At 34.1% G+C, this 20,401-nt stretch overlaps 1 protein-coding gene across 5 annotated transcripts in view; it reads right to left on the reverse strand.

The window, feature by feature from the left end:
• ERBB4 (erb-b2 receptor tyrosine kinase 4) overlaps nt 1–20,401 on the reverse strand; it is a 1,197,143-nt gene that overhangs the window by 551,973 nt on the left and 624,769 nt on the right. The gene's annotated exons all lie outside the window — the stretch shown is intronic.

Genomic DNA, 20,401 nt, shown 5'->3' on the forward strand with positions numbered 1-20,401 from the left:
GAAGGAAGAGACAAAGAACTGCTGAAGGGAGAGTGTTAAATCACTCCATCATGACAAGAATGTCTGATGGCCATGTAACTGCTATCCTTAAAAGGCTGGTATCATAACTGTTTAGTCAGCAAAATGTAAACGTGTTTCAATGCGCACACACACAGACACATACACACACACACACACACACTCATTTTCCCCATCACCTATAATACCAACTAACTTCAATTCTATATTAAATATAGCCTTAATCATTAGACCTTCCAGGAAAACATAAAGGTAGATGACAGTAATAACAATATTCCTCTATGATAAGATATTTTTTACTGGTAAAATAAAACTTGAATTTATATCACTGGATTAAGTATCTTGGGAAATTATTTTTGCTTCACAAAAAATTCTTTGTAAATTTTTCTATTCTTTTGCGTATCATATTCACAATCATCCCTACAACTCAAATAAAGATTAATTTAAGTTTATAATTGAATGCATTGATTCACAATTCTTTTCTAATTGCTCTGTTTTTCTTCAAATAGTAAACTATTGGACCATACTTTGAATAAAGTTTTTTTTTGTTACAAAAACAATACATGTAAAAAGTGACTCCTTAAGAGCCTTAAACATGCTGCAAGAGGTAAGGTACTTGCCTTGCAGTCTCAATGGAGAGTAAATCTGGGACAAAGGGTTACAGAACTTGAAAGCACAGGTTAAGAGGAAATGGTGGTGGGGATAATTAAATTGACTGAAAATAACATGGAGGCACAAAAGGAGGGTCTAGAACCCATAGGTATTGGATAATGGAGGTAACAGCTTACATGAACACTTTCATTCCCTCCGAAAAAACAATGAAGTTGTCCTCCAGACTAAGGTACACAGATGCCATAAAAGAAATGAAAATCAAAACCAATGATGGATTGTCTCACTGATATCCATGAAAACAGTCCATATAAAAATGACTAAAAAATACAAGCATTGCTAAGAGAGTAGAGAAGAACTCTGATCAAGTGTCAGTAGAGAAGCTAACAGGCACAGTCGCTATAAAATCATTGCAGAGATCTCTTAAATGACAGCACATAAAATTATCTAACCTCCTCACTTCCTAGTTGTAAGACGTTCACTACTCTAATCTTAGTCACTGCTTTGTGTTTCATACATCCTTAAAAGCTATTTTACCTCAGGTAATGCTGAGTCACTTTGATTTAATATGAATGATCTATCCCTTCTTTACTAGCAGAGACCTACCAGACACTATTACTCTAATGTCATAAGCAGAATTTGGTAAACCACATACACAAAAGCAAGACTTCTTTCCTAAGAGAACATGTTTATTAAGTTAATGGAAAAAAATCTTTAATGTGATTTTTTTTTTTGTAGGGCATTTGCCTTGCATGCGGCCGACTTGGCCGACCTGGGTTCGATTCCTCCACCCTCTCGGAGAGCCGGCAAGCTACCCAGAGTATCTCACCCACAAGGCAAAGCCTGGCAAGCTACCTGTGACACATATTTGACATGCCAAAAACAGTAACAACAAGTCTCACAATGGAGACATTACTGGGCCCGCTTGAGCAAAATTCATGAACAACGGGAGGACAGTGCTACAGTGTTATGTAACAAGAAATGACTTTAAATAGGACTTGCAAATTTAAATCTCTTAACATAAATGGCATAATTTTGATAAACTTAAGGTTATAGAAACACATTAGTAGAGGCTACCATGAAGACAGTCACTTATAAGCATACTGTGTCTTTGGGCTGGAGTGAAAGGATAGCATAGAGGGTGCTTGTTTTGCATGTGGCATATGTGGGCTTCATCCCCTGCATCCTATTTGTTCTATTGAGCCTGCCAGCAGTGATTCACTGAGAGGAGAGCCAGAGTGAGCCATGAGCATCACCTGATGTGGCACTAACCAACATAAAAATTAAAAAAAAATCATTTTGTGTGTAGTTATAAGAGTATGTTCCAGTGAATTCAGTTATAACAGTAAAGGCCATCATGGATACTTTAATAAATAAAATATTTCATTAATGTGAACTTCATATAAAATGTGAATAGATTGCAAATGTTAGAGATGAAAATATTCTATTCTATAGTATTTTAAAATAATATTGGTGTGTACTACAGATTATTATACATTCTCATTTTAATAGCTTGATGAAACATACATTACTTTTCTTACAGAATATAAACAGAAAGTAATACCATCAAAGTAATGGAAAGGCCATTTGTTTTTACTTCTGGTCACTGTGAGTATAAAAATATTTCATTTATTGCTCTACTTACATAATGACATTCTAAAATAAATAGAGATGATAATCAAGCTCCCACATCAACAAAATGCATTCAACTACAAAAGTGTGGCAATCATGCAAGTCTTAGACTTAGGAAACACCAGTAATCACTGTTACTGTCACTTCCTCCTCTCGTTCATTCATTGAATGGGCCCAGTAACATTTCCATTGTGAGATTTGTTGTTACTGTGTTCGGCATATCGAATAGGTAGCTTGCCAGGCTTTGCAGTGTGGGTGAGATACTCTAGGTAGCTTGCCGAGCTCTCCGAGAGGGGCGGAGGAATCAAACCCAACTCAGCCAGCCACACGCAAGTCAAATGCCCTACATGCTGGGCTATCACTCCAGCCCTAGAAAAATAAAACCATTAACCATAGAATAAAGAGTTGTGTTCTACATATATCTCTAATTCTGTGTGCTTAGAAACATCAAATTTTTTTCTCTCCAGACTTCAGTTCAATTTGGCCTGTTTGTTATTTGGATAGTTTGCTGTTTAGTCTTCATTGTTTGTAAATTAAAGTTTCTTTCCATCTATTGGAGACTATACATAAAAAAGCATAAAACCTGCTAAATCGGTATAGTATGATAAGATTACAAAAGTATCTTAATTATGTAATCTGTAGAAATTAGAAAATATGAAGACTAATGGGTAATTTCTATTAAGATATCCCAACATTTAAATATATATAAGTGTGTGTGTGTGTGTGTGTGTGTGTGTGTGTGTGTTTGCGTGTGTCTAATTTATAGAGTTAGACATAGTGTGAGACTCATTTGTCACATAATTTTAAGACAATCAGAGAAGGAGAAATTTAAAAGTATTTTCTTTCCTCCCCAAAATGCAGAGAAATCTGCTGAGAAGCAACACCAGTTAACTGAGAAGCAACACCAGTTAATGTGGTCACCCACTGAGAATATGCACATAATCCCAGCAGCAATAAGGATTCACCAAGGACAGAGGCCAGGCATTGAGGATTTGTTGAACTTCTAGGAGACCTTTGTGTGAATGAAAAAAGTCTTGTTAAATTCCATGACCTGAACTTCTGCTTGTTGAAGTATATTGTTGAAGTTTCCTTGGGAATAATAATTGCAACCTTTTAGCAAGAGTGGGTTTGTTCTTTGCAGAGTCAACCTCTCCACCACCCACCCCAGGGAACAAAACTACCATTGTCATGTGGGGAAGCCGGCAGAGTGAAAACTAGAGGCTGCACCTGTTTGTGAGCTGTTATCAAATGCCAGCCTGGGGGCTCCCCCTGGTAAGACAGAGTTTGACTTCTAAACCACAGAGCAACAAAAACCTTCTGAAAAAAATCTTTTGTGTGCAAACAGAGGTTTAACAGCATGTTTACTTCCTGGGAGGAAAAAATAACATGCTTCTTACCATTCAGTCTTCAAAATATATTCATCCTTTATAAGCTCAGCAATATAAATAAAGTGATATTAAGCTTCTCATGAGTAGTTTTGTTTTAAGAGATAAAAAATAAAAACTCGGAACAAAAAACTTATATTAGTATCACATCAAAATTACATGTCTTCCAGTAAAGAAATCACTAGAAAATTCAACCATTGGAAAATTTTGTCCTTTTTTTGAAATGAAAATTAACTTTTATGGAATATTTAAATGGCATTGAACATAATGCTTACTTCTAATCTCTTACTAATAAAAATATCCTTGGTATAAATTTAGGATCTAGCAGCCTGACTTTAACCTTTTATCGCTTAAGGATAAGAGAACAAGGAGAATTTGTTTCCCTTTAGGAGGTTGAAAAGTGCACATTTCCTAACATTAAAAAAGAAACTCATAAAAAATAAACAAAAATAAAACCAAAGTGCCCACAATAAATACTCAGTTCTGTATTTTTCCTTTCTGCATCCCCCAGTTAATATAATTCGTGAACGAATTCTGAGCAAATGATTTCACTAATCCTGACTATTTAATGTGGCAGCTATGTCTAAAGACACACATACAGAGGCTAGATCTTTGGCAAGAGTGTGTTTGTGTGTGTATATGTGTGCCCGTGTTCAAAGCAAAAAAGTGATGTGTGTGTGTGTGTGTGTGTGTGTGTGTGTGTGTGTGTGTGTGTGTGGTGTAAGAGAGAGAAAGGAGAAATAGAAAGGGAGGAGACTGGAAAAATATGATTACATAGTTCACTTGAAATTTCCTCTTTTTCACTTTATCTTCATAGAGTGTTTCAAAAGACGGCCATGTGTTTTAAAGCAAAAATAATAATAATAAAAAGAAAACCAAAAGGATTATTGCAAGACAGACCCTAAAGCAGTTTGAAAACATCAAATAAAACCCCTCCAGCATGTTCTCCCTACTATCCGCCTTTACACATTTATTTGAGCCTCTGGGCACATTTCCCATGACACATAGGAGGTTTCAGTGCCATACTGATAGATGTAAACAATATGGATTACTCATTTGCTATTCTGTCTATTGACTTCCATGTTATTTTCTACAAAATTAATTTTATATAAAAATTGTTTGAAGTCAATAGTATTTCAGTGATCTGGAAAGAAGCATTACAACAGTTTGATTACACTGCTGCTTGGATGTGTGGCTATGGCACATACAAAGTAGTTAGAAACAACATATATACCAACATATACATAAGTATGCATTAATATTTATCTATATTTGTGCTGTATATACATAGATACATATTTTAGTTATATGGAACATGGTAAATGATATATAATATAGGTATATATATGCAAATAGTCTCCTTACCCATTAACCACTATTAAACCATATTTTTTCTTTTGATATTTTTTAACTTTTTGCTTCTAGGTCTGTATCTGTTCCTCTTTTTAACACTGTGACTTTGAAATGACCAATTCACCTGCATAAACTTGTTACTACAATTGCTTTGTGGAAAAATGATTTTGTCATCTAACATAATCATATTTCGTGTGTATACATGCTTTATATGTCTATGTATACAACTTCTCTTCAGTCACAAAATACAAAGAGTGAAAGCAGAGATGCATGCATAATTAATGAATATACTTTCCTGCCAGACTGAAGAGAGCCACATTCATTATTCGCTTGATATCAGTAAACACATGGCCTTAGATATATCTGTCTAAAGGTAGAGCTGCATTTCAATTTTTACAGTGTGGTTCTATGTAACCAGATGTTTGAACTTTTGATTACTCTGCCCTAGTTAGGAGTTAAAAGAATATACACAAATATAACAACTTATACTAATACAAATGTGTACAAATATAAGTGATTATGTAATATTTACAATCCATCAATATATTTGAAAAGCTACTTAGAAATCTTCCTTCAGCCTTTAACTTTGGAGTAAAGATCCTAAATTTAGAATGCAACCCCCAAGTTTCCCATAGTTACTGTGTGTCGGAACCAAGCCGACACTCTGCAGGTGCCGCACATTGCCACTGTTTTGACAGCACATGGTTCACTTCTTTTCACACACTGACAGAGAAATCCAGTGGTGCTTTAGCGATCAAGCTACTAGAAATACTATCAGGACTAGCCTGCCCTTTCTTTAGAAGTTCAAGTTCTCAAGCAAACAAGAAGTTTCTTTAATTAGTCTTAAAACCCCACAAACGATTTTTAAAAAGTAGATGTCAGCCCTTTAAAATAAGTCATCAAAATACCCTTATAGCAACTTCAGCTAGGAGGTTTACAATGCATTGCATGTGCTTATTTAGGGCTAAATATGAGCTAGCGAAACATCCAAATCCCATTCTTTTCCTGTTTAACAGGGATTTGAAAAGAAACAATGATTAATGAGTTTTAGATACAGTATAAAAGTAATCGCTGGGGAAACAAATTCTTAGTTGAATTGGTTGCTCTACTCAGCAGGGACATTTGAATACTTTTGAGAGGAACTAAGAAATTAAGAAATGAGCAGCAATGAATAGAATTTGCTTGGCACCACTGGGAAAGCTTGGCTTACACTCAGTATTTAAAACCAACGAAATTGGCTTTGTGGCTCAGTTCTTGTTCTGGTTCTTTCCTTTATAAAAGTCATCCAAAGGTTTCCCTTGACAGTTTTTGTTTGTTCACATCTTTATCTTCTTAAGTGTTCATAGCTTTAGCAGAGAAGTAAGCAATTTATAAAATAACAATGGATTCATCTTAAAAGATATAAGTGTAAATGTGTGTTATAAAATATCTTTTAAAAACTCATGCAATAACAAACATGGTTGTTTTAAACTAGGAGCTAGAATACACAAGTGAAATTTAAATTACAGAAATTAATCAATAATACCAGAAAAAATGTTTTATTTCCAGATTAAGAAGTTTTCAGTCCTGATCCCAGCTGTTGTCTCTTTATCTTTCTCCAAGCTATTAAAAACTATTTCAAACTTTAGACTCAAGTGTTATCATATGTTTTATATAATTAAGATGCTGATAAAAAAAAGCCTAAAAACTTTCAAAGTTCTTAATTAAATAATTATATAACGATTTTAACTATGACCTTTGGATCTCACTGATTTTTTATATCATTTTCAAAAGATGTTATCTACTTTACAAGTTAGTTGACTTAGTGATTTAAAATTAAAAGCATTTTTTCAGAGAAAAACACATTTTTCAGGGCAACCACTTCATTTTTTGTATATATGCTGGCAACCATTTCATTTTTTTTTTTGTATATATGCTAAATTCAGAACAGTATAATTTTGAAAAATTAGCTTATGTTAAGCACATTTTACTATCTCTTATTTCTCCTTTAGAAACCGAAGATTATGGATTATGTGATCCAGTGGGTATTACAATTTCAGTATTTTTTCTTGCAGTGAATCACTCTTACTAGGTCTTTCTTCTAGCATTCGGGTTTTGACTGTGGGGACACAGCAGTGCATTTAAGGCTTACTCCTGAATTTGCAGTCAGGTACAATCCCTGGTGGTGCTGGAGCAGAAGAAAGCCAGATGGGATAGGGGTCATGGAACTTGAATCAGTGATGTGCAGCTCTTTGGTTCTCTCCCACTAAGTTTATATATGTATGTGTATATATATATATATATGTATATGTATTTGGTATTTGGGTTGCACTGTTTGTGCTTTGGCATGCTTTCAATGTTGTGTCAGGGGATGACATTTGGGGTTGTGTTTGGGAAATCATGTGGTTTTTATGATTAAACCAAGCCCCCTGCATGCAGATTATGTGCTCCAGTCTTTTAACTATCTCTCTGGATCCCACTAAGTCATATTTTGTTCAGCTATAATGTGAAGCAATAGAAAAATTAAACCAACTCTCTCCCTGATTTAAATTAAATATCAAAATTTAGAGGAAATTGCATATCACAGATTTATGCTTTCTTTAAATATTTTATATTTAATACTCAAATATAACAAGATAGTAAAGAAATTAAGCTTATATCTGTATAAAACAAATGAACAGTTATTTAAATTATGTAGATAATCTCAAGAAAACTACAAAAGAATCAATTTTGTGTATTTGATCTTGCATGTATTTATTTTATACAGTAGTGAGATTCTGTTTGTAATTTTTAAAAGGTAATTGAACCAAGATACTAATTCTTGATTTACTCCTTTTCTCTGTGCGTCATAGGCCTGTATTTGAAGCATGATATTGTTTTAATTGCAAAGATTTATCATTATGACACGTAATTTCTAAGTACATGAAATGACAATATAATGCATGGGTGTGAAGCTCAGCCACACATCCATGATATGAATAGTGATAGTAATGACATAAATGTTCTTGATTCATATCATTACCTGTGCCCTAATACATATATGCATATATATGTATATAATCACAGATATGCCAAATACTACTTCAGGGTATTTTCATCTTTCCCTTGCAACATGTTCTTTAAATAACAATGTAAATCTCATCATATTTCATAGCATACTATAAATACCTATAACTGGGCCACACAATATAATTTGTTATTCTTTTCATTTGTGAATATTATGTGCAAAGTTCAATACACATACTTTGTCAATATTTTAAAAATCTTTTAAATGATTACCTATGTCTTATTAGAGCATTGAGAAATACTAAATTTTTGAAGTAAAATTTTTAAGAGTCCTAGATTGTAACAGAAAACTTATCCTGAATGAACATACCAGTTCTAGAGCTAATGCAAAACAAAGTATACTGCAAGTACAGATATATATTATTTTGTATTCTAGTATTAAGAAAGAAAGATCACAAGGTAAGTTCCAATTAGGGCACCTATTTAATTCTGTTCTTATTTCTTATGATTTTAATTCTTAATATCTGTAGCAATAAACATAGTCATATAATGTTTTTGTTCACTGTCACTGTCACTCCCCGTTGTTCATCAATTTGCTCAAGCTGGCCCAGTAACTTCTCCACTGTGACACTTGTCATTGTGTTTAGCATATCGAATACACCACAGGTAGCTTGCCAGGCTGACGTACTCTCAGTAGCTTGCCAGGCAGTCTGAGAAGGGCAGAGGAATCAAACCTGGGTCGGCCGAGTGCAAGGCAAACTCCCTACCCCCTGTGCTATCACTCCAGCTTAAAGTTTTTATTATTATAAAATAATTTATCTGATTTTTAATATTTAATGGGTAGAATGATTTATGTTCTTAGATAAATATATACACTAAACATAACTTCATTAAGAAATATAACAAAATATTGAAAATTTTCTGAACTAATTTATGCATAGCAAAGAATGATGAAAATTCAGTGTCTGGTGATTGTCCTTAAAATCTCTAAACTATGGCACTGTAGCACTGTTGCACTGTCATCACTCTGTTCATCAATTTGTGAGACTTGTTATTACTGTTTTGGGCATATCGAATATGCCACGGGGAGCTTGCCAGGCTCTGCCATGTGGGCAGGATACTCTCAGTAGCTTGCCAGGTTCTCTGAGAGGAATGGAGAAATTGAACCCGGGTTGGATGTGCTGGCCCCGTGCAAGGCAAATGTCCTACCCTCTATGCTATAGCTCCAGCCCAAACTATGACAATAAAAGGAAAATGTGGAATTATACTACCTAGCTCCAAATCTTTACTATGTTAATTACTAAGAATACTGAAGCATGTTACTAAGTATACTGAAACCACATCTTCTTTATCTTCAAAATGGAAATAATGAGAGTGCCCAATTATTAAGGATTATTATATCAGTGAACAGATACAGAGTTTAGAAACAAGCTCTAAGTAAATGTTCATTAACCTATCAATATTATTACTACAATTATGATAAATAAAGCATATGTCCTGAGCTCAATTATGATATGCTGATATTATGTTCTTTGGATTTACTATATGAAAAGTACACATAAAGTTGTTGAACAAAGAATCAAATACCAAAGTAATTATGAGAATGTAAACAATGCCTAGCAAATTGTTAGTAAAATTCTTAAGGTACATGACACAATTTTCTTTATTACAGAGTCACCTGATCAATATTTAATCATATAACTTAGAAAATGTGTTACATCATTAAGATTAAAATATATTGTTTTGTTTGGCAACTACTGAACAGAATATGCTCTCAAAATATAATTTTTAAAAAGATCTAATTTTGTTCTATTATTTTATAGTACATTGAAACTCAAATATTTCTTATGAGAGTTTCCTTCTAATATAGTATTAATGATATTGCAAAATTAATCTCTAATGTGCATAATAGAGGAAATAAATTAAATAAGCTCATCAGAATTAGGCTACCACTTTTCACTTCTCCCTGAAAATATTTCTCAAAACTATTATGGAATTTAAAATCCAATAATCAAAACAAGTTGATTATATACAGTAAATGGACTTCTTAAAAATTATAGCTAAAATATAAAACATTTCAGATACTGTATATTAAAGTTCTAAGTGAGTGCAGAATAGGAGGAATTATGAGAAATGAGTAACAGAAAAAAAATTTAGTTGAACTTTCAGGCAGTATTATAAGTACATGTGAAATAAAGTTCCTCTCTGATAACAATTTTGACAACCAACTTTCCTGTATTACTAAGAGAGAAATGTTTAATGGAAATTTCTAAAAGAAATATTTTTTTCTATATTTCAAGTACAGTTTTATCTTTTACTAGTAGGGTCAATAAATCAGTGTTTTAAACATCAGGAAAAATAATTCACATTCCCTGCTTAGTAACATCTACTATATCAAAAGATACTGAGCCATGCAAATTCTCATTATCTATTCCCTGATCGATATATGCAAGTGGGAAATTATTTTCAGTGTTTATGAAATATTGGTCATTTCTATTAAAGCTTGTTTCATTTGCTTCATCAGTAAACATAATCAACCATTAAAATAGCAATATTGCTCTGATTCTGGGAAACCACTATATCTATCATACTGCTATTTTCCTTACATGTCATGATACTTTATTAATTGAATAATATAAACATTGTTATATCTAATACTTCTAAAATATTGATTCATTATATAATCTCATAATTATAGTGAGCTTTCATCTTTTTCAGAGTGACCTAAAAGCACCAATAAACGCTTTTCATAATTCAGTAATTTATATCTGATTAAATTTGGTAGTGATATTTTTCAGACATTTTATAAAAAAGGGTTTTTTGCCTTATTTCTTATATAAAACTGGATTTTTTCTTTTGTTTTGGGGTGCATATATTTTGACCACCTTTAGTGGTGCTCAGGAATTACTCCTGGCTTTGTGCTCAAGGATCATTTGTGGTGGTGCTCAGAGGATCATATGTGGTACTGGGGATAGAACCTGAATCGGTTTCATTCCAGGGAAGCAAATTAGCATTTTTACTATATCTCTTCATCCTCCTAGTAAAAACATATTACAAAAAAGAGCAATGTGACTGGAAAAATCTAATGATATAGATATTACTTGTGTCAAAAATATTCTCATGGCTTTTCAGTATATTTTCTCTGTATAATAAAAAATAAAACATCTTGTCCTTCTTTTAATGAATTCATTCAATAAATTAACACCAGGACACAAAAAATAATATAGGGATTAAGACATTTTCATGCCACAAATCCTGATTTGTTCACTGAAACCACATATGATCTCCAAAGAACTGTCGTAAGTGACCCTGAGCACAATGTCAGTACTAAACCCAAGATGCTGATGGTTGAGACCCAAATGCCACCCCTCCCCAGAGAAAGAGACTTTGGAACTTAATTATAACTTTTGTCCAATGAGAACTGAATATGATAGTAAAGATCTCACTTTTATATGTGTGAAAAACAGAAATCCCGATTGATAATAAGTAAAGGTAAAGGTAAAGGCCCTCCCGTTGATCGTCGATTTGCTCGAGCGGGCCCAGTAACGTCTCCATTGGAGACTTTGTTGTTACTGTGTCTGGCATATCGAATACTCTCGGTAGCTGGAGCGATAGCACAGCGGGTAGGGCGTTCGCCTTACAAGCGGCCAACATGGCCGACCCGAGTTCGATTCCTCCGCCCCTCTCGGAGAGCCCGGCAAGCTACCGATAATAAGTAGTACCAAAATATTACATGTCAACTAGAATACAGCTTGCACAAAAAATAGTTCCTAATCATAATATATATATATAATTTAATTATAAAAGGTTAATATGTCTTCAAGGATTGTAGCACTGTAGCACTGTCCTTCCATTATTCATTGACTTGCTCAATGGGCACCAGTAACGTCTCCTTTGTGAGACTTGTTACTGTTTTTGGCATATAGAATACTCCACGAGGAGCTTGCCAGGATCTGCCGTGTGGGCGGGATACTCTCAATAGCTTGTCAGGCTCTCCAAGAGGGACTTCAAGGATTACGAAATAAAATTTCTATTATATTTTATCGCACAGCAGAGCCTGGCAAGCTCCCTGTGTTATATTTGATATGCCAAAAACAGTAACAATAGAAGATCTCATTCCCCTGACCCTGAAAGAGGCTCCAGTACGACACCATTGGGAAGGATGAGTAAGGATAGGCTGCTAAAATCTCAGGGCTGGGACGAATAGAAACATTACTGACTCCCACTCAAGCAAACTGATGAACAGGATGACAATGATATATTTTATCAGACATGTTTCTCATACAATAATAGCAAATAATACATTGAATGAAGCACCTTTATTGCTATATGAATAATTTAGAAGTCAACTTTCCTACATATCAAAAATAGAAAATTCTTATCACACCGCTTTTAATGAATAGACTAAGGATTATAGAATTGAAGAAAGGATTTAGACAGAGGGAGATTGAATCCGGTGTTTGACTCTCCATATGATTCTGCTTGTAAGTATCCTTGCCCTATAATGCTGGATTCAGTAAAATAAGTAATCTCTTTAGAGATTCACAGTCTTCTATGGTTGCCAAAAGTGACATGTAGCTTTGTAAATTTAAATAAAGAGAGATGCCGTTCAAAATCCATTTACTCCACAGTCATAACTAGATTTCAACTTCTTAGTATGTACATTGGCAAAAGGTTACTCATTAGAGTAGGACATGCCCAAAATATCCATCATCACCGAGAGATCTTTCAGTAATGCTACTTCATAAGCTAAACATTAAAAGAGAGGCTCTTGACACTGTAGACACTTGACCTTAAAATAATACTTTCCCATTGCTTTCACATTGGAGTGGGTAGATAAATATTTGTCAGACATATAATATTTACTGAGAGAAGATAGGTATAAAAAGGTAATTTAGAATAGCTCATATCGCAACATATTTTAAATATATGAATGGAACAAAACAAAGCTAGCAAATATTTGAATTATCATCACTTTGCTAAACAATCATGAACTTTCATTAGTAAAATTTAGTCTATTAAAAATGTTTGAGAATTATAGCTAACAATATAGTGATCTTGACTTTTAAAAATTCCAGTTCACTGGAAATAAGCATAAAATTATTTAATAGTTAATGTGCTTTTACATCACATGCAGCAATTAAAGTATTGATCTATTTTGTTGTAAAATTATATGATACATATATCTCCATGATATAATCAAGTGTCATACAATAATGAATAAACAAAATTGTCTTTTTAAGATATGACTTAGAGAGTTTCTGCCTTCATTTAGACTATGTTTACAGTAATGTTCTGCCTGGAGAAAGTGTTGAAAACACTTTTAGAACAACATAGAGAGGTAAGAAATATATAGAACAACATATTTAACAACAACAGCTTTTTAACACAACATGTAGAAGAAAGTGATAACTGTAGGTCCTAATACCAGGTGGCAGTTATTAGTCACAGAATTTCACTGTGGTTTCCTTATATGTCAAAATAATGATACACTTCAGGTCAGCAGTATAGGCTATATGTGAAAATAAGAAAAGAAACCTGAAATAGTTTCATAGAGTAAAACTGCATAGCACCATGAGATGCTGTAGTTATTATGCTTTGATGCTAACCAGCAGAGACCTATACTTCTCATTCATGTAACTGACTGATATCATGTCCAGTTTGCCAGGCTTGCGCAGACTATGAGAAGAAGATCCCAGAGTAGATTCACTTTCTGAGTTACTTTCTACTTAATCCCTACTATAATTCAGTTATACATTTATATAATTTTAGATTTCAATAGAGACTTATCACAGACTCTATAGATGATGTGTTTTGAGTGGTTGCCCTCACCCACACACCCAGCAATGCTTAGGGGTGAGGCTGGCTCTGTACTCAGGAATTACTACTGGTGGTGCTTGGGGGACCATACAACACGCTGGGGATCAAACATCGTTTAGCATCATGCAAGGCAATTTCCTTACCCATTGCACAATGGCTCCAGCCCCTATATAATCCATTTCTTTCATTACATCTGTGGCCCTGGGAATTGTGTCCCATAAATTTCTGTATGTCATGGGCAAACAACTATACACTCTCAATACACAGACTTTAATAACGGAGTTTGTTTACATATGATATCTTCTATTCTTAGAATACATAGATGTGTTATCTTTTTTTCCAGAGAATATACAGTTATTAGTAAAACTCCTGATCAAGAAAGAATGATCGCAAACACTTCCCTAATGCTAGGTTTCCTCTAATATTTAACTCAGGATGCTTTAGGGATGAAGCACAAGGTAATTCAGAAAGTGGATCTACTTCGGGATCTCTGTATGCAAACATAATTCAAGAATTTTCTTTTCATAGTCTGAGCAGACAGTCTTAAAATCATGAGTGAAAACATGTTAGAGATACAGAAGATAAAAAGTTCTATTTTCTGGGAATCCCACTATCCGTTGTCTTACTTCTTCAGTAATTCCCTTCTCTATGATCAGTTATGCAACAGGACGATAAATTGCTATTTCTTTTTTTTATCATTCTATTCCATAAGTGCACTCATTAGTTCTCTAAAGCTGGAATGAGTCTGAAAAATTTTCTTGTACAGCCACTATAACTATCCAATTCTGTATTATAACATTTATTTTCAAAGATATATTTCTACTTTACATATACTTAAATTGTATATTGTGTGGCATCTGTCTTCTGGCTAATATTCACTGTCTAACTTGACAGGCAATTTTCTTTAAAAACATTTATTAAAGTATCATTTATATAAAATTGTGGATCTAAAAATTGATGCTTTCCTAGAATGTGCCACTCTTCACTGATTCCATCTGACTTGCATGATTTTCACTACTGGTAAGTTTTGATCTAAGCATTTTTCAAGTCATTTATTTTTAAACAAGAGTGCTCTTGCAATTATATTTTTTTCTACAGATATCACAAAATGCTGAGTTGCTGTGGTAATGCAAATATCAGTAGTAGTAACTTGTTCAAACATCAGTCTAACAAAAAACCCTGCAGAGTGCAGGTCGAATCACTGATATTTCTAAGACCTTTCACAGAGAGGTTGGAGAATGCTTAGCACTCCCGTGTCATAAAAAGAATTCAGAATGAATCTTTTCCTGTCTAGGTCAAGACAATTGTCAGGGCCAATGAAGAGTGAAACATGATGATGGAGATTTAATATGAAGGGCTGGGGCAACAGGTGCTGGTGTGAGGACAGAAGAAAGAACTGCAAAGTACTGAAGACAGCAATCACTGAAAGTAGGCAAGAAAAGTCATAGGTTGCTCACTGCCAGTCATTTATGAAGTCTTTTCAAAGTAGTATTAAAAGAAACACTTAACTTTGGAATATCTTTTTATTCAAAGAGTCATTTTTCAGTGTTCCATTAAGAGAATAAATTTCATTTGGCAAAAGAGGTACAATTATTTTGCCAGTGAAAGGAAAGCTTACCACAATACAGGCAAAGTAAAGGGTCTTCAGCATCTGCAGTATAGAAGGTACTAGAGTTGCCAATGTACCTACATTAATTCATATGTAAATATAGCAATGCTGTGAGGTAAAATATTTTTCCTCAACTTAAAATATGAAAAAAAATCTACATAGTAGAGAAATACCTGAGTTCATCCCTATCTCTTACAAAACATAGAGATGAAATTACTTTACGTCTTACAGGACAGAGAGATTGCGTCATGTACTTTTACCCACCTTAGCCAACAGACGTGACGATATTACAAATTGAGGAAAAGAAAAGTAATGGTACTATCATACACCATTCAAATAAAATTTGAAAATAACTTTGTCAGCTAGATAGAAACTTGAAAAATTCAGGTTTGGATTTTGAATAGAAATGTCTAGTTAAGAAAATGATTGCTAAAACATATCAACATAACATCAGCATTGGGAGTGATAAGACCGTCTACACGCAAAGTCACCTGTATAGAATAAATGGCACATTGATTTACAGCTATGTACACCAAGGCTGTTAGTGTGATTGTCAATAGTCTTAAGATGATCACATTGAGCTGAAGTGGTAGCACAGCGGGAAGGGTGTTTGCCTTGCACGCTGATGACATGGGTTTGACTCCCAGCATCCCATATGGTCCCCCTGAGCACTGCCAGGAATAATTCCTGAGTGCATTAGCCAGTAATAACCCCTGTGCAATGCTGTGTATGACTCAAAATGCAAGAAAATAAAAAGATGATTATGTGTCTGAAGGGACATGTGGATGGAAGCATTTTCTCTCTTCTGATCAGAGCAGGATGACTGTAGTTAGCAGAAAGAGATGCTCAAGAAATGTTCCTCGCTCTCGTTTAGACTGTGCGGCATGTCCTTTGTCCAGCTCCCTGCATCTTCTCCATATCCCTCCTCTCACCCATAATAGATCAGGGAAACAACACCGCCAACAGTGAAAGAAAGTTCTCTATTTAGTCAGAATATATGTTTCTTTTTGGGTCACACCAGCGATGCACAGGGGTTACTCATGGCTTATACACTCAGGAATCACTCCTGGCAGTGTTTGGAAGACCATATGGGATGTTGGGAATCGAACTCAGGTCGGCTTCGTCCAAGGCAAACGTCCTACCCACTGTGCTATCACTCCAACCCTAACATTTTCTTTATCCTTAGGCACCTAAATGGAATTATCTAAATAAGATTGCTATGTGCATAGCCAAAGAAATGGGTTTTATTAAGTGTCAGGTTAACAAGAATGCTTAAAGTTTAAGTTAATTTTTATGTATATGAATTATATCTAACAATTAGCCTTCTACTTTAGTCTTCCTGTTCACTAAACATCCTTCAACAGAATACAGATTTTCAGGAGGCAAATCAATTTATATAAGACTGTAGAAGGAAACTATTATAAAGGCATGCAATTATTATACTAGAACAGCATGAGTGAAAAGACATTATGAAAAATAAGCATATATATATCTATTGTATTATTGTAGAAAATCATTATTTGTAGTTACAACATACTATACTTCTATACTTAAAAAAATTGTATTTGTTACTATTTTTTTGCTTAAAATATTTTGCTTTTGTTCAAATAAAAAAATTTTCCATGCATTTTCATTGTCTTTATAATGGTATTCCACTATAAAAAATAGTATTAGGTATAATGGTGATACAGAAGTAAATTGATTTATAGCATGTGTTTCATTTCTAAGCACTTTTGTGCCCACATATATATTAACATTGCAGCTGAATTCTTCCAAATCCAATCCTAAGCACGAGTGCATCTATTGCTATTTAATCTCAACATTTGTTTTTCCCCATACCCTTCCTTTATTTTCCTCAATGAATAGAAAAGAAAACACCAGCTATTTAGATCAAGTATATAAGAAGAGGCTAGAAATTGTACAAGTTTTTCTTGATAGCACCTGTAAGTAATTACACAACGTTTCTTACACTTTTGTAGGAATAGAATCACTGGGAGGACAATGAAATACACGGGGATAGGTTTCCCAACTAGTTTTTCATCTCTAAATGTCACTGCTTCCAGAATTTATATTTCTAATAAGAACATACATAATGATGATGGTGGTCCTTTAGAAATAGTTAATAGGGCCTGACTTGCATGTGGCAAATGTAGCCTCACAAATAAAATGTAAGTTTTAAAATATAATTTAAAACATTAAATTTACTAGTCACATACAGTGAGGCACTGGGACATATGACAGAGTTTCTACTTTTCCTCATATGATACTATAAAATTAGGGTCTATCATGTGGTATTACACATAACAGAACACTGATTTTTTAAAGTTTTATTGGCTTGTTTTGGTTAGAGCATGTACACATGCACAGACGTGTGTGTGCATGCGCGTGAGCACACACGCACACACACACACACAGACACACACACACACAAACTTATCTTTCCAAAATAAAACAAAATCTTATTGAAGTTTATCGCAATGTTTGCTTGTTAGCCAGTTTAAATTAATGTTACAATATTTAACTCCTTATAATATAATATTACTATAAACAATCTTGTTCTCAAGTTCCACCACAAATTATTCCTTATGTAGAAGTAGATGTCTCCTGTCATTCTTCACATAGTCTTGTTTATAAAACACAATTATTCTTACCATGCAATTTCTCATTATCAAAATTTGAGTTACATTATTGATACTGATTCCAGACTCACATAAGATAATGTTATCAAATAATTTTCAACTAACAAGTGCACTTGAATTAAAAAAAGTCCTGGTATCTCTAATTCTTACTCATTTTATTGCAATTTTCTCTAATCATTACACAAAAATAAAATCATTATAACTCTTCAACAACCACTTTTTAACTATGTTATCAACTCCTTATTTTATTATACGTATTATTTTTGTATGCTATACTAAGGTAAAGGTAAAGGCCCTCCCGTTGATCATCGATTTGCTCGAGCGGGCCCAGTAACGCCTCCATTGGAGACTTTGTTGTTACTGTGTTTGGCATATCGAATATGTCACGGGGAGCTTGCCAGGCTCTGCCGTGCGGGCGAGATACTCTCGGCAGCTTGCCGGGCTCTCCGAGAGGGGCGGAGGAATCGAACTCGAGTCTGTCATGTTGGCTGCGTGCAAGGCAAACGCCCTACTGCTGTGCTATCGCTCCAGTATGCTATACTACACAAGAAAATACAGTTCTGCCATAGTAAAGTATTCTTAGTTTTGAAAGCATAGTATCGTTTTTCAATATTATACAAGAGGATTGTCACTACAAGGAACATAGAGTGAGCTCACCCAACAACAATGTTTGAATGAGGTGTAACTGTGATTTACGATGCATTTTAAATAGTTCAGTAGCACTGCTATTAAATTTACAAGTCAGAAGAATCTTATTATGGAGGGTGGAGTTTCTCTCAAGAAGTGCTCAGAGAACTCACTGTTCATTCCCTGCATACTTGGTCCACATGGAAAAACAGTTAAATGGTCCAGACCAGCAGTGAGGTACTGCTCAGAGAATCTTAGAAGCCTCAAGGGCTACTCTCAGGGATGTTGGTAGAAGAGCAGGTATCAATGAGGATTGCTGGAGAACTTTAAAGTCCCTAGACATGGAAAGCATGATGGCAAAACACTGAGCTAGCTTCCAAATCACTAAACAATCTTAGAAAGAACTAATATTCACTAGGGAAATATTCAAATAGCATCCCATGTTATGGAATAACATAATTCAAATTTAATGAAATATTTTTAAATGAATTTCTTTTTTTTAAATATTTTACCTAGCCATGTTTTTCTTTGCCACAGGCAGAAGAATGTTATAGAAAAAAACAAAAACTAAAACAAAAACAGACTGACCTATTCAAGTTTTATTACAACTGGATCATATTACTTTGAGGGTACTAATTTCAGTTATCCAATTTTTCTCTTCTATACTTCATTTCTAAAATTCTTGATCCTCTTTTGTTTTGATTTGAATTAAAAATATTTAGCAAAACCATTCTGTTAGAAAATATCTTTAATTTAAAAAAAGTAGACATTAATGAAGACCTTATGGATTCTAAGATTTTCATTTACCTTTATGTGACCAATTCTATAGCCATAATGTTGAAAAAATAACAATCAGTATTTTTTCTTTATTAAAAATATCTCCTTTGTACTGCACTGAGCTGGTCATTAAACAAAGTGACTTTCAAAAAAACTATGTTTTCATATTACTTGAAGTGAAAAAACATGACTTAATTTGATATATTATTTTATACTTACTATTTTTACAAAGCTTTGTCACCAGGTATCAACCTAGTCCAGATCTTCAGAGAACTTTACACACAAATGTGAAATCCCTACTGTTTCATGGCAATCTATGAGTGTTATAATCTTTTTTCATATCTGTGTTTTCCTAGAAATCAGAATCCTAAAGATGACTCCTGGTCTAATGTGAATTGAACTTTTGTCCTGTGAATATATGTTGCAAGAACTTTTCTTGTGAGCATTTTAAAGCTTTTTGAGTATTTATAGAACAGATGTAATACTTTTGAAATGGTACTGCAGAGCAGTTTTGTCATGTTAAATGAGATAATTAGTAACGTGTTCAAAACTTGGGAGATCATGTTGTATCAACCTGATTTTGAAATGGGTTGAAAGAAAGATACAGGACAGAACAAATGCAAAGGAAATGTGTGGGTTGGAGGTTGTGTTTGAAGAAAAGGCACTGATCAAACTGTTTTGTTATAAGAAACTCTTTATATCACAGTAGATTTGATCCTAGTACCTTTTTGGTAGGGCTGAAGCAATAGCACAGCATGTAGGGCTTTTGCCTTGCAAGCAGCCGACTCGGGTTCGATTCCTTCATCCTCTCAGAGAGCCCTCAAGCTACCCAGAGTATCTCACCCAGACAGCAGAGCTTGGCAAGCTCCCCATGTTGTATTTGATGTGCCAAAAACTGTAACAACAAGACTCACAGTGGAGATGTTACTGGTGCCCACTCGAGCAAA

The sequence above is a fragment of the Sorex fumeus genome, unplaced genomic scaffold (assembly GCF_029834395.1).
Source record: "Sorex fumeus unplaced genomic scaffold, SorFum_2.1 ptg000014l, whole genome shotgun sequence".
Taxonomy (NCBI): Eukaryota; Metazoa; Chordata; class Mammalia; order Eulipotyphla; family Soricidae; genus Sorex; species Sorex fumeus.